Below are 14,304 nucleotides of genomic sequence, written 5' to 3' on the forward strand. Positions count from 1 at the left end.
GACCCGGTCTGTGACCCAGGGCGGTCAATAAAAGGAGATACTTACAGGGGATTTGTAGTTCTTATATACAGTTCGTGACGCCACCTGTGGTAGGCGGCTATATGGAGCCGCTGCTGCGGAGCAGTCCTCTGGAGCTGGTGTAAATGCAGCAGAGTTGGTTCAGCTCTCCACAGGTAGAGCTTAGCTCCAGGGCAGTGTAGATGTTGCTGTTATGAAGTAGCACTCGGGGTGCAGTGTAGTGCAGGGGGTGATGGCGCAGCAGCAATAACTGACAGAGACGGTGGGGTGCAGTCTTCAGGGTTTTACTCACAGGTGTTAAGTTCCTCAGGTTGCACTGTCCAGCTTACAGCCTCCCACGTCGCACTGTGTTTACCAGGCAGGGAATCAGCCAACCCTCAGGTACATCCGGAGTACATAGCGGGACCCTCTTCTGTGTGTTCCTTCTGGCCGTCTCCCTGCACCTCACACCTAGTGTCCCAATCCAGTGATCGCGGACCTTGCCGGGCGACGTCTTCTCTGTCCCCTGGGTCCTCTATGGCTACCTTCTTGGTGAGACAGATGTGGCTTGTGGCAGCAGTACCTGAAATACTGCAGCCTCCGGTTTCCTAGTTGAGACTTGAAGAACTCTGCTAGTTTAGGGACCGGTTCCCTGGCAGATTCGGGCGTACGGGTGGCCTCCAGCACTGTCCGTACCCCTGGGGTCCCTTCCACGTTTCTGGAGCCCTTCCTGCTCCTCTCTCTCTCTCCAGTCCTGGGCCTCTCCTCAGGCCCTCCTCCTGAGCAGAGCTCCTGCAGAGCTCCTGCTCCCAACTCTTCCTCTCACTGAAGAACCCCTTCTAGATTGTTCACTACTCTTTTTATATCACTCCTTTCAATGCTCCCCTGATTTACTTCCTCCACCCACACCCATGACATGGTTCCCCCTGCTTTGGTTCCCCCCACTCCAGCCAGGGACAGGGCTCAGCAGAGGAGCAGCGCATCTTGCCCCTTCTCCGGTCTGGAGTAGTGTAGTGTTGGATGCAGGTGTTAGGGTCACGGCTGTACTCCTTTCTTACCTGAGAGTCAGATACCACACCTCTGGGTGAGATGCAGTACCTCTGTGGCGACCGAACCCTCAGGGGCGCCACATACCCCCCTGGTAAAACACAGCACGTCCGCGGGCTGGAACAGAGTAACAACAAGGTATTTCAGACTTACAAAAATTTTAGAATGCATTCACATATAAGATTAATAATAACTTTTTCTTCCCTTTATGGGAGGCACACTTCTTAAAAGTTACAGGTTACTATATAAAACTTTTTAAAGAACATTTTTCTTTATACTCATAAAACATTTTTACCACTTTTCAAGTAAGTTCAGCAAACTGCAGTGAGATATGTAACCAGGTGTCCATCTCACTGGGTAAGGTGCAACTTAAGCAACATGAGGGACCGTCCGAAAATCCTCAACGTAGGCTCTGACGTAGAGTATGTATCCAGCCAATTGAGCGCTCCCAGGGTCACAAGGAATGATTATCCAAAAAAAAGGATTTACTTCTTCAGAAGATTTATTCAAGTTAGTAAATAGATAAAAACTTATAAATAAAACAACGCGTTTCGGCTATTAAAATTAAAGATATATAGCCTTCCTCAGTTTTATCTATTTACTAACTTGAATAAATCTTCTGAAGAAGTAAATCCTTTTTTTGGATAATCATTCCTTGTGACCATGGGAGCGCTCAATTGGCTGGATACATACTCTGAACCCTATTCTTACGGACTCCAGCTGGGAGATCCGTTTAATCCAGATAGAAGCTGCATACCAGTGGACCAGCTACCCACATTAGACCAGAATTGGTCGATAAGCCTTGGTACAAGATCTGCTAAAGATCTGCGACTGTTTTTTGTTTCTCCCCCCACCAGACCTACAGCCTTGGGGTCGAATACATTGAATTCAACGTAGGCTCTGGGCGTGGCTGCAGGGCATAGGTGATCCAGGTGTTGGACTACATCTTCGGCCACGCCAAACGGGTTTTTGTTCTGAGGTCAGTCTTGTTGTATAAAACCAATAAGGGGCACTTTAGGAAGCGCAACTATTTACAAGTTAAGTTTTTGGCTGCTCACAGTCCTCAGCCTGTCAGTTTTTGGTACCCTTACCCGGTAACTAAGTAAACACACACAACACTTTTCAAACTTGCAGTGTCTCTGCTGTACCCTTCCGGGTAACTATATACAGTTCAGTTCCCTAAAACAGTTTAACAGTGGGGCTCCCTACCAGGGAACACCTGGTTCTTACAGGCTGACCCAGCCGGGTCATCAGCCTCGTACTGCGGGGGCATGTCCTTTCTCTCCTTCACCACTCTGTACACCTGGAGGGCATACCACCCACGCTCGCCCTTGTGGCGGGTGAAGGTGACATGGTCACCGGGGTAGAGGTCTCGGCCGGGATGCCCCTTTTGGAGATGGGGCTCGACGTCCCGCCGATTAACAAAGACGTCCTGATCCGTCTGCGACTCTCTCACAAAGCCCCACTCGGCGTCCAGATCAAACTTTACGACTATCCCCTCCAGACGGGGACTGGATGTGGTGGACCTTGCTTTGCGAACCCGGGTTTTGGCCGCCATGTTCCGGGCCTCCATTTGCTCCCACCGCACCTGCCGGTCATGACGCTCCTTCTCCAACTGCAGGAGCTCCCGTCTACAGTACTCCTCCCTCCTGAGGGCCTGGCTCTGGGTCTCCCACAGGAACCCCATGAGATCCCCCCCCCCGATTGTCCCACCGGAACTCCTCTCCTCCTTGGTAGGTAACCGGGGGTGCAGGTGCAGGTGTCAGAGGGGGTCCTTGCTGGTCTTCATATTTGGCAGACCAGTCGTAGGCGGGGCTTCCGTACACCCACTCAGGTGCGGGGGCAGGTGGCTCTGGTAGGGGGCCTAAGAGCAGGTCGGCGGAGCAGGCGCCCTGTATCATAGGTTCCGCCAGGGGACCTAGGAGCAGGTCGGTGGAGCAGGCGCCCGGGATCGGAGGTTCCACCAGGGGGCCTAGGAGCAGGTCGGTGGAGCAAGCGCCCGGGATCGGAGGTTCCGCCAGGGGGCCTAGGAGCATGTCGGTGGAGCAGGCGCCCGGGATCGGAGGTTCCTCCAGGGGGCCTAGGAGCAGGCGCCCGGGATCGGAAGTTTCGCCAGGGGGCCTAGGAGCAAGTCAGCACTCTCAGCGCCCGGGACAGGGAGTCTCTTCTTACCTGCCCCCGCGGCCGCGCGTGTGCCGTCCTCTGCCTCCTGGTTCTGTTCTGGCTCCTCCGGGGTTGGGACGCTGCTAGTGGAGTGCAGCGCTGGCTGCTGCCAGAAAACAAGCTTCTCCAGCAGCTACTTCTTCCAGCCGGCGATGGCATCCTGCTGGGCCCTCTCCATCCTCCGGCCTAGCTCCTGGATTTCAGCTTGGAGGAACTCGGTATCCTCCAGGGACAACTCTGCCATTGCCTCCTCCAGGGTGAGAGGCGTTGCTGATCGCTGCAGGCCATGGACGGGAGCTTGCTCCTGACTCTCCTCCATGTTGCCTGCCAGGTGCGGTCTGTCTAGACTGCTGGAGACTCCGCCCTGTCTCCCAGGTTTCTTCTTTCCTCTCCCCTTTCGGGGGTGGTTCCATGGCAACTTGCTGTCGAACACACCTTGGGGTGGCCCCCCAGCTTGATGGACACATCTACATACATGGTCACTGATGCTCGGGGTGGGCCCTGCTTTTGGCGCCATTCTGGAACCCGGCCCACGATGGGAGGCAGTTTCTTATTGCCTTTTATCTCGCACATAATGGCGCCCGTTCTTCTGGGGTGGGCGCAACATTCAGTATAGAACACAGTCTCTAGGAGCACAATACCTGGTGATAACGGGTGGGTTCATATCCTGTTCGTGACGCCAAAGATGACGCGCCCCCTGGGTCGTGGGGTACTCGGTGCCTGGCCGGTTGTTGCTAGGGGTGATGTCACAGTGGCGGTGACCCGGTCCGTGACCCAGGGTGGTCAATCAAACGGGGAATATTTACAGGGGAATTAAATTTCTTATATGCAGTTCGTGATGCCACCTGTGGTATGCGGTTATGTGGAGCCTCCGCTGCGGAGCAGGTCCTCTGGAGCTGGTGTGAATGCAGCAGAGTTGGTTCAGCTCTCCACAGGCAGAGCTTAGCTCCAGGGCAGTGTGGATGTGGTTGTTATGAAGTAGCACTCGTGGTGCAGTGTAGTGCAGGGAGTGGTGGCGCAGCAGCAATAACTGACAGAGATGGTGGGGTGCAGTCTTCAGGGTTTTACTCACAGGTGTTAAGTTCTTCAGGTTGCACTGTCCAGCTTAGAGCCTCCCACGTCGCGCTGCGTTCACCAGGCAGGGGTTCAGCCAACCCTCAGGTACCTCCAGAGTACATAGCGGGACCCTCTACTGTGTGTTCCTTCTGGCCGTCTCCATGCACCTCACACCTAGTGTCCCAATCCAGTGACCGCGGACCTTGTCGGGCGACGTCTTCTCTGCCCCCTGGGTCCTCTATGGTCACCTTCTTGGTGAGAGAGATGTGGTTTGTGGCAGCAGTACCTGAAATACTACAGCCTCCGGTTTCCTAGTTGAGACTTGAAGAACTCTGCTAGTTTAGGGACCGGTTCCCTCTGTGCGGCCTGACCCCTCCACCGCCTGGCAGATTCGGGCATACGGGTGGCCTCCAGCACTGCCCGTACCCCTGGGGTCCCTTCCACATTTCTGGAGCCCTTCCTGCTTCTCTCTCTCTCTCCAGTCCTGGGCCTCTCCTCAGGCCCTCCTCCTGAGCAGAGCTCCTACAGAGCTCCTGCTCCCAACTCTTCATCTCACTGAAGAACCCCTTCTAGATTGTTCCACCCTCTTTTTATATCACTTCTTTCAATCCTCCCCTGATTTACTTCCTCCACCCACACCCACTACATGGTTCCCCCTTCTTTGGTTCCCCCCACTCCAGCCAGGGACAGGGCTCAGCAGGAAGCGTGACGCATCTTGCCCTTCCAGCTGGTCTGGAGTAGTGTAATGTTGGATGAAGGTGTTAGGGTCCCGGCTGTACTCCTTTCTTACCTGAGAGTGAGATACCACACCTCTGGGTGAGATGCAGTACCTCTGTGGTGACAGAACCCTCAGGGGCGCCACAGTTACATCCCCCAAAATGAGTGTAAGGGAGGAGAAACGTGCTTCTTGGCACTGAGTGTGGGTGGCAGAGTCAGCTATTTACATCTATGTGGGCACTGAATGATTATATTATATAAAGCCGGGGGTTCAACAGTCCAAGGGGGTCCGACAATGTAGTGCAATGAGGTGTCAAACTCAAGGCCCCCACGTCATTTTATGTGGCCCGCGAGATCAGGACTCCACTTTCCTCGCACTAAAGCAATGTGGAAGTATGCACCAGAGCTCAAAATCTAAGATGGCACCCGCCCCCTTGCTGGGGCCACCCTTTCCACAGCCGGCATTCTACATTGATACAGCCAGTGCTTAGCAGAGGGAGCGGATCCAACACAGGGGGCAGTGCCATCCCTGAAACGGAGTAAACGCAGTCAGCCAGCACAAAAATTGAATGCACTCAGCCAGCACTTTCATGTTTTTTCATCTTTGAATTAGAGCAGACACGGCCAGTACTTTGCATAGGGAGCAGTCCATCTTGAACTTTGAGGTCTGCACAACTCTCTTAGCCCTACTACCCAGGAACAGCTCTATTGGCCCTACTACCTGCAAACATCTCTCTTAGCCCTACTGACGCACCCCTGGGGCCGTGGGGTACTCGGAGCCGGGCCGGTCAGTTCTATTGGGGTAGTCACGGTGGCGTGACCCGGTCTGTGGCCCAGGGCAGTCAATAAATAAAGAAAAGAGGGGAATAAAGTTTTGAGGATAAAGTTTCGTGACGCCACCCGTGGTATGTGGCTATATGGGGCCGCCGCTGCTGTTCAGATCCACTGGGGCTGTTGGTGATGCAGCAGAGATGGTTGAGCTCTCCACGGGTAGAGCTCAGCTCCAGGGCAATTTATAGTGATTGATGAGGTAGATGTTGCTGGTGTAGTGCAAGGCAGGTGACGCAGCAATTAAGTCAAGGACACAGCGGGGTGCAGTCTTCAAGTTTTTACTCACAGTTCTTATGGTGTTCCAGGTTACAACTGCCAGATTATAACAGCCCACCGAGTCCTGTGTCCTCCGGGGAAGTGATCCAGCCAACTGTCAGATAACTTGGGTGCACTTGAACGGGACCCCCTTTCTTATGTACCTTCCCGGGTTGTCTCTCTCTGCGCTGGCTCTCGCCCTCCTGCCCTGCGCCTCACACACAGTGTCCCGAGCCAGTGGCCGCAGGCCTTGTCAGGCGACGTCCTCTCTGTCCCCTTTGTCCTATATAGCCACCTTTTCAGCAATTGTGTGCGGTTTTTGGCTACGGCACTTGAAGATACTGCAACATCCGGTTTGCTAGCTGAGTCTTGCAGTCCTCTACTAGTCTGGGGCCGGTCCCCTACTGCGGCCTGATCCCTTCACGATCAGCGTGAACTCGGGCGCACGAGTGGACTCCGTACTTCCCGTGCCCCTAGGATCTTTTCTCTGTCTCTGGAGCCCTCCTCACTGCCCCGGTCTTCTCTCTTCACTCTCTGTGACAGACTCTTGTCACCAACTGCTCTGACTGACTAAGTCTCACCCTTTCACTCTATATGGTGTTCTCTACCTTCAGTCCCTCTTTCAGTGCTCCCCTAAACTACTTCCTCCACCCACCTCCTCTAACTAGTTCCATCCTCCAGACAGGGACCAGGTCTGTGCTCTCCCTCAGGAGCTATCTTGCCCTTCCCTAATGGAGTGGTGTGGTGTTGGATGTGAGTGGTTAGGTCCCGGGTAGTGCTCCCTCCTTACCCGAGAGTGGGGTACCACACCTCTGGGTGAGATGCAGTACCTCTGTGGCAACTGGACCCGCAGGGGCGCCACATTCCCCCCCCCCCCCTTCCCTGTTAAACACAGCACGTCCGCGGGCTGGAACAGAGTAGAAAACAAGAATTTAAGACATGCAACATTTTTTTAGAATGCATTCACAGGTAAAAACGGTAACTAAATAACTTTTTCTTCCCTTTATGGGAGGCACTTTTTGTTAAACGTTACATATAACTACGGGTATATAAAACAATATAAGATCACTTTAAATAACATTCTTTCAAATATAAAACATTTTATCACTTTTTCAAGCAAGTTCAGTAGGCTCCAGTGAGATCCCTTTCAGGGTGTCCATCTCACTGTTTCAAGTGCAATATGGGGGACCCTTTCTAAAAAAAACCCAACGTAGGCCCTGGGCATGGTTGCAGGGCATAGCTGATCCACTCGTTGGACCACGTGTTCAGCCACGCCAAACGGATTTTTGTTCAATGGTCTATAAAACCAACAAGAAGCACCTTAAGAAGTGCCAACTTTATACAATAAAAGTTCGGGCTGTTCAACGTCCACAGCCACAGCGTCGTCTGTTTACCGGGTACTACAACCCCTGGCAAAAATTATGGAATCACCTGGCTCGGAGGATGTTCATTCAGTTGTTTAATGTTGCTGAAAAAAAGGAGATCACAGACATGGTACAAAACTAAAGTCATTTCAAATGGCAACTTTATGGCTTTAAGAAACACTAAAAGAAATCAAGAAAAAAAATGTGGTACTCAGTAAGGGTAATTTTTTTTCAGACCAAGCAGAGGGAAAATTATGGAATCACTCAATTCTGAGGAAAAAATTATGGAATCATGAAAAAACAAACACACAAAAGAACACTCCAATCCATCACTAGTATTTTGTTGCACCACCTCTGGCTTTAATAACAGCTTGCAGTCTCTGAGGCATGGACTTAGTGAGTGACAAACAGTACTCTTCATCAATCTGGCTCCAACTTTCTCTGATTGCTGTTGCCAGATCAGCTTTGCAGGTTGGAGCCTTGTCATGGATCATTTTCTTCAACGTCCACCAAAGATTTTCAATTGGATTGAGATCCGGACTATTTGCAGGCCATGACATTGACCTTATGTGTCTTCTTTCAAGGAATGTTTTCACAGTGTTTGCTCTATGGCAGGATGCATTATCATCTTGAAAAATGATGTCATCATCCCCAAACATCGTTTCAATTGATGGGATAAGAAGACTGTCCAAAATATCAATGTAAACTTGGGCATTTATTGTAGATGTAATGACCGCCATCTCCCCAGCACCTTTACCAGACATGCAGCCCCATATCATCAATGACTGTGGAAATTTGCATGTTCTCTTCATGCAGCCATCTTTATAAATCTCATTGGAACGGCACCAAACAAAAGTTCCATCATCACCATCTTGCCCAATGCAGATTCACGATTCATCACTGAATATGACTTTCATCCAGTCATCCACAATCCACGATTGCTTTTCCTTAGCCCATTGTAACCTTGTTTTTTTCTGTTTTGGTGTTAATGATGGCTTATGTTTAGCTTTATTGTATGTAAATCCCATTTCCTTTAGGCGGTTTCTTACAGTTCGGTCACATACATTGACTCCAGTTTCCTCCCATTCGTTCCTCATTTGTTTTGTTGTGCATTTCATGTTTTGGAGACATATTGCTTTAAGTTTCCGGTCTTGACGCTTTGATGTCTTCCTTGGTCTACAAGTATGTTTGCCTTTAACAACCTTCCCATGTTGTTTGTATTTGGTCCAAATTTTAGACACAGCTGACTGTGAACAACCAACATCTTTTGCAACATTGCGTGATGATTTACCTTCTTTTAAGAGTTTGATAATCCTCTCCTTTGTTTCAATTGACATCTCTCGTGTTGGAGCCATGATTCATGTCAGTCCACTTGGTGCAACAGCTCTCCAAGGTGTGATCACTCTTTTTTAGATGCAGACTAATGAGCAGATCTAATTTTATGCAGGTGTTAGTTTTGGAAATGAAAATTTATAGGGTGATTCCATAATTTTTTCCTCAGAATTGAGTGATTCCATAATTTTTTCCCTCTGCTTGGTCTGAAAAAAATTACCCTAACTGAGTACCACATTTTTAATCTTGATTTCTTTTACTGTTTCTTAAAACCCTAAAGTTGCCATTTGAAATTACTTTAGTTTTGTGCCATGTCTGTGATCTGCTTTTTTCAACAACATTAAACAACTGAATGAACATCCTCCGAGCCCGGTGAATCCATAATTTTTGCCAGGAGTTGTACACAGTTATTTGCTTACAACTTTCTACATAAACACCCAACCGGGTAACTATTCACATTTTTCTTCCTATGCGATCCCGCAGTTCAAATTCTTATTGCCCCTTCCGGGGTGCCTTTTTCCAGGGTAGCACATAGTCTTCCCTGTCATTAACTGGCACTTCCTGGTTATTGGCTGCAGCCAAGGCTGAAGCTGCTGCTTGCTGTCGGCTGGGGTCAGCGGCAACGAATGTCAGGGGCAGGTCCTCCGCGCTCGCCTTCCTCACATTGAGTGCATACCACCCCCTCTCTCCTCAATGCCGGGTGTAGGTGACTCGATCACCAGGGTACAAGTCACTGTCAGGGTGTCCTTGTTGAAGGTGGGATTCCACGTCCCTCCTGGTAACAAAGAGATCCTGGGCAGCATGGGGCTCTCTAATGAAACCCCAGCCTTTTCGCAGGTCATATTTTACCACGGTGCCCAGCATTCTCTCACCCCGTTCGGCAGATGCGGCCTTCCAGGCCCTGGCTTTGGCCTTCATATTCCTCTCTTCCAAAGCCTGCCACCTGGTCTGCTGCTCCTTCCACTCCGCTTCCAGCGTTTGAATCTACTGCCGGCAGAACTCTTCCTGCTTCAGCGTCTCCTCCGATGTCTCCTTTACTTGGGCCTCCCCTGGGAACCCGATTAGATCGCCACCCGGGTTCTCCCATCTGTACTCCACCCTTCCTGTACAGACGACCCGGGGCATAGGCGCAGGTATCAATGGGGCGCCTAGCTGATCCTCTACTCGTGTGGACCAGTCCCACGTGGCACTCTTGTACACCCAGCCGGGTGCAGGGGCTGCTAGTGACCCCAGGGCCCAACTAAGGTCTCTTCAGCTACCAGGGCATGAACATTACCTGCTGCGGCTGCCTCTCCGGTGCTGCACTTCTCCTTATCCTTCGTCCCCTCCGGGGCTGGGGCAGTTGCTGCAGGCCACGACAGCAACCACTGCCGGGTGATTTTTTCCAGCAGCATATCCTTCCATTTCTCCACTGCCGCCTTCTGCGCCTATTCCATTTGCTGGCCAAGCTCCTGCATCTCAGTCTGCAGGAACCCCGAATCCACCGGGGATAGCTGCTTCAGGACTCCTTCCAGGTTACTAGGGGAGTCTTCTGCTTCCACGCCACGGACTGGAGGCAAGTTGCCGTTCCCCTCCATTACATGTACCGGGTTAGCTGTCGCTCCTCCGCAGCCGCCCATGTATCTGTCCTTCTCCCCCGAGGACTTCTTCTTCCCTCTCCCTATTCGTGGGCGGATCGTTCCCATTTTGCTGTCTGACACACCAGGAGGCGGGTCCCCCTGGCCGATGGACAAGTCTATTGATATGGTCGTCGTTGCAAAGAGCGGGCATGGCTCTTCGCGCCATTTTCTAGCCTGGCCCATGATGGGAGGTTGCTTATCTTCCTTGGGTATACGCATGGTGCCTGCTCTTTCTGAGGGGGCACCACTACTCAGTCTCAAACACAGTCTCTGGGCGCACGAGACCCGGTGTAACGGGTCGGTACATCCTGTTCGTGACGCCAAATTGACGCGCCCCCCTGGGGCCATGGGGTACTCGGAAGCCGGGCCGGTTGGTTCTATTGGGGTAGTCACGGTGGCGTGACCCGGTCCGTGGCCCAGGGCGGTCAATAAATAAAGAAAAGAGGGGAATAAAGTTTTGGGGATAAAGTTTTGTGATGCCACCTGTGGTATGCGGCTATAGGTGGCCGCCGCTGCCGTTCAGATCCACTGGGGCTGTTGGTGACGCAGCAGAGTTGGTTCAGCTCTCCACGGGTAGAGCTAGGCCCCAGGGCCGTTAAATAGGTGATTTTAGATGTTGTTGGTGTTGTGCAAGGCAGGTGACGCAGCAATTAAGTCAAGGACACAGCGGGGTGCAGTCTTCAAGTTTTTACTCACAGTTTTTATGGTGCTCCAGGTTACAACTGCCAGCAGGTTATAACAGCCCACCGAGTCCTGTGTCCTCTGGGGAAGTGATTCAGCCAACGCTCAGATAACTTGGGTGCACTTGATCGGGACCCCCTTCTTATGTACCTTCCCGGGTCGTCTCTCTTCGCTGGCTCTCGCCCTCCTGCCCTGCGCCTCACACACAGTGTCCCGAGCCAGTGGCCGCGGGCCTTGTCGGGCAACGTCCTCTCTGTCCCCTTGGTCCTATATGGCCACCTTTTCAGCAATTGTGTGTGGATTTTGCCTATGGCACTTAGAGATACCGCAACCTCTGGTTTGCTAGCTGAGTCTTGCAGTCTTCCACTAGTCTGGGGCCGGTCCCCTACTGCGACCTGATCCCTTCACGGTCGGCGTGAACTCGGGCGCACAAGTGGACTCCGCACTTCTCGTGCCCCTAGGATCTTTTCTCTGTCTCTGGAGCCATCCTCACTGCTCCGGTCTTCTCTCTTCACTCCCTGTGACAGACTCCTGTCACCAACTGCTCTGACTGACTAACTCTCTCCCTTTCTAGATCTTTCTACCTTTCCTTTTAAACTACCTGTCATGTGACCCACGTCACCAACTGTCACTCTATGTGGTGTTCTCTACCTTCAGTCCTTCCTTGTGTGCTCCCCTAAACTACTTCCTCCACCCACCTCCTCTACCTAGTTCCATCCTCCAGACAGGGACCGGGTCTGTGCTCTCCCTCAGGAGCTATCTTGCCCTTCCCTAATGGAGTGGTGTGGTGTTGGATGTGAGTGGTTGGGTCCCCGGGTAGTGCTCCCTCCTTACCCGAGAGTGAGGTACCATACCTCTGGCTGAGATACCGTACCTCTGTGGCAACTGGACCCGCCACACTGCTACCCAAAAACATCGCTCTTAGCCCTACTACCCGCAAGCATCTCTCTTAGCCCTACTACCTGCAAACAGCTCTCTTAGCCCTACTACCTGCAAACAGCTCTCTTAGCCCTATTACCCGCAAACAGCTCTCTTAGCCCTACTACCCAGGAACAGCTTTCTTAGCCCTACTACCCAGGAACAGCTCTCTTAGCCCTACTACCCAGTGACAGCTCTCTTAGCCCTACTACCCAGTGACAGCTCTCTTAGCCCTACTACCTGCAAACATCTCTCTTTGCCCTACTACCCAAAAACATCTCTCTTAGCCCTACTACCCACAAACATCTCTCTTAGCCCTACCACCTGCAAACATCTCTCTTAGCCCTACTACCCGCAAACAGCTCTTAGCCCTACTACCCACAAACATCTCTCTTAGCCCTACCACCTGCAAACAGCTCTCTTAGCCCTACTACCCATTAACAGCTCTCTTAGGCCTACTACCCATTAACAGCTCTCTTAACCCTACTACCCGCAAACAGCTCTCTTAGCCCTACTACCCATTAACAGCTGTCTTAGGCCTACTACCCATTAACAGCTCTCTTAGCCCTACTACCCGCAAACATCTCTCTTAGCCCTACTACCCGCAAACAGCTCTCTTAGCCCTACTACCCGCAAACAGCTCTTAGCCCTACTACCCACAAACATCTCTCTTAGTCCTACCACCTGCAAACAGCTCTCTTAGCCCTACTACCCATTAACAGCTCTCTTAGGCCTACTACCCATTAACAGCTCTCTTAACCCTACTACCCGCAAACAGCTCTCTTAGCCCTACTACCCGCAAACAGCTCTTAGCCCTACTACCCACAAACATCTCTCTTAGCCCTACCACCTGCAAACAGCTCGCTTAGCCCTACTACCCATTAACAGCTCTCTTAGCCCTACTACCCATTAACAGCTCTCTTAGCCCTACTACCCATTAACAGCTCTCTTAACCCTACTACCCGCAAACATCTCTCTTAGCCCTACTACCCGCAAACAGCTCTTAGCCCTACTACCCACAAACATCTCTCTTAGCCCTACTACCCGCAAACATCTCTCTTAGCCCTACTACCCAGGAACAGCTCTCTTAACCCTTCTACTCACAAATAGCTCTCTTAGCCCTACTACCCAGGAACAGCTCTCATAGCTCTACTACCCAGGAACAGCTCTCTTAGCCCTACTACCCAGGAACAGCTCTCTTAGCCCTACTACCCAGGAACAGCTCTCATAGCTCTACTACCCAGGAACAGCTCTCTTAGCCCTACTACCCAGGAACAGCTCTCTTAGCCCTACTACCCAGGAACAGCTCTCTTAGCCCTACTACCCAGGAACAGCTCTCTTAGCCCTACTACCCAGGAACAGCTCTCATAGCTCTACTACCCAGGAACAGCTCTCTTAGCCCTACTACCCAGGAACAGCTCTCTTAGCCCTACTACCCAGGAACAGCTCTCTTAGCCCTACTACCCAGTGACAGCTCTCTTGGCCCTACTACCCAGTGACAGCTCTCTTGGCCCTACTACCCACAAACAGCTCTCTTAGCCCTACTACCCAGGTAGAGCTCTCCTAGCCCTACTTCCCAGGAACAGCTCTCTTAGCCCTACTACCCAGGAACAGCTCTCTTAGCCCTACTACCCAGGAACAGCTCTCTTAGCCCTACTACCCAGTGACAGCTCTCTTAGCCCTACTACCCAGTGACAGCTCTCTTAGCCCTACTACCCAGGTAGAGCTCTCCTAGCCCTACTTCCCAGGAACAGCGATCTTAGCCCTACTACCCAGGGAAAGCTCTCTTAGCCCTACTTCCCAGGAACAGCGATCTTAGCCCTACTACCCAGGGACAACTCTCTTAGCCCTACTTCCCAGGAACAGCGATCTTAGCCCTACTACCCAGGAACAACTCTCCTAGCCCTACTGCCCAGGAACAGCGATCTTAGCCCTACTACCCAGGAACAGTGATCTTAGCCCTACTACCCAGGAACAGCGATCTTAGCCCTACTACCCAGGAACAGCGATCTTAGACCTACTACCCAGGGGCAGCTTTCTTAGCCCTACTACCCAGGGACAGTGCTTTTATCCATACTACCCAGGGACAGCTCCTTTGTAGTCCTACTACCCATGGATAGCTCCTGGTCAGTCGGTGCACAATGAGTCCATGAAGCTCCCTATGCTACAGATTGGAAATACTTCCCTCTCTCTAAGACCTGGTCCTACAAAATGAACTGGGGATAAGTAGGATCCGGCTTTATTGCATTCGGAAGGAACTGGATATAGTGGTGTCTAGCGTGAAGCGTGTACTGATATCCACCTTGTTTTACCTTTTAAACCGA

At 51.7% G+C, this 14,304-nt stretch overlaps 1 protein-coding gene across 4 annotated transcripts in view; it reads left to right on the forward strand.

Annotated features, from left to right (window-relative positions):
- Window positions 1-14,304, forward strand: part of NHLH2 (nescient helix-loop-helix 2) — a 31,875-nt gene that overhangs the window by 12,403 nt on the left and 5,168 nt on the right. The gene's annotated exons all lie outside the window — the stretch shown is intronic.

This window comes from Phyllobates terribilis, unplaced genomic scaffold (assembly GCF_046119375.1).
Source record: "Phyllobates terribilis strain yellow unplaced genomic scaffold, ASM4611937v1 Scaffold_2__4_contigs__length_985480577, whole genome shotgun sequence".
Taxonomy (NCBI): Eukaryota; Metazoa; Chordata; class Amphibia; order Anura; family Dendrobatidae; genus Phyllobates; species Phyllobates terribilis.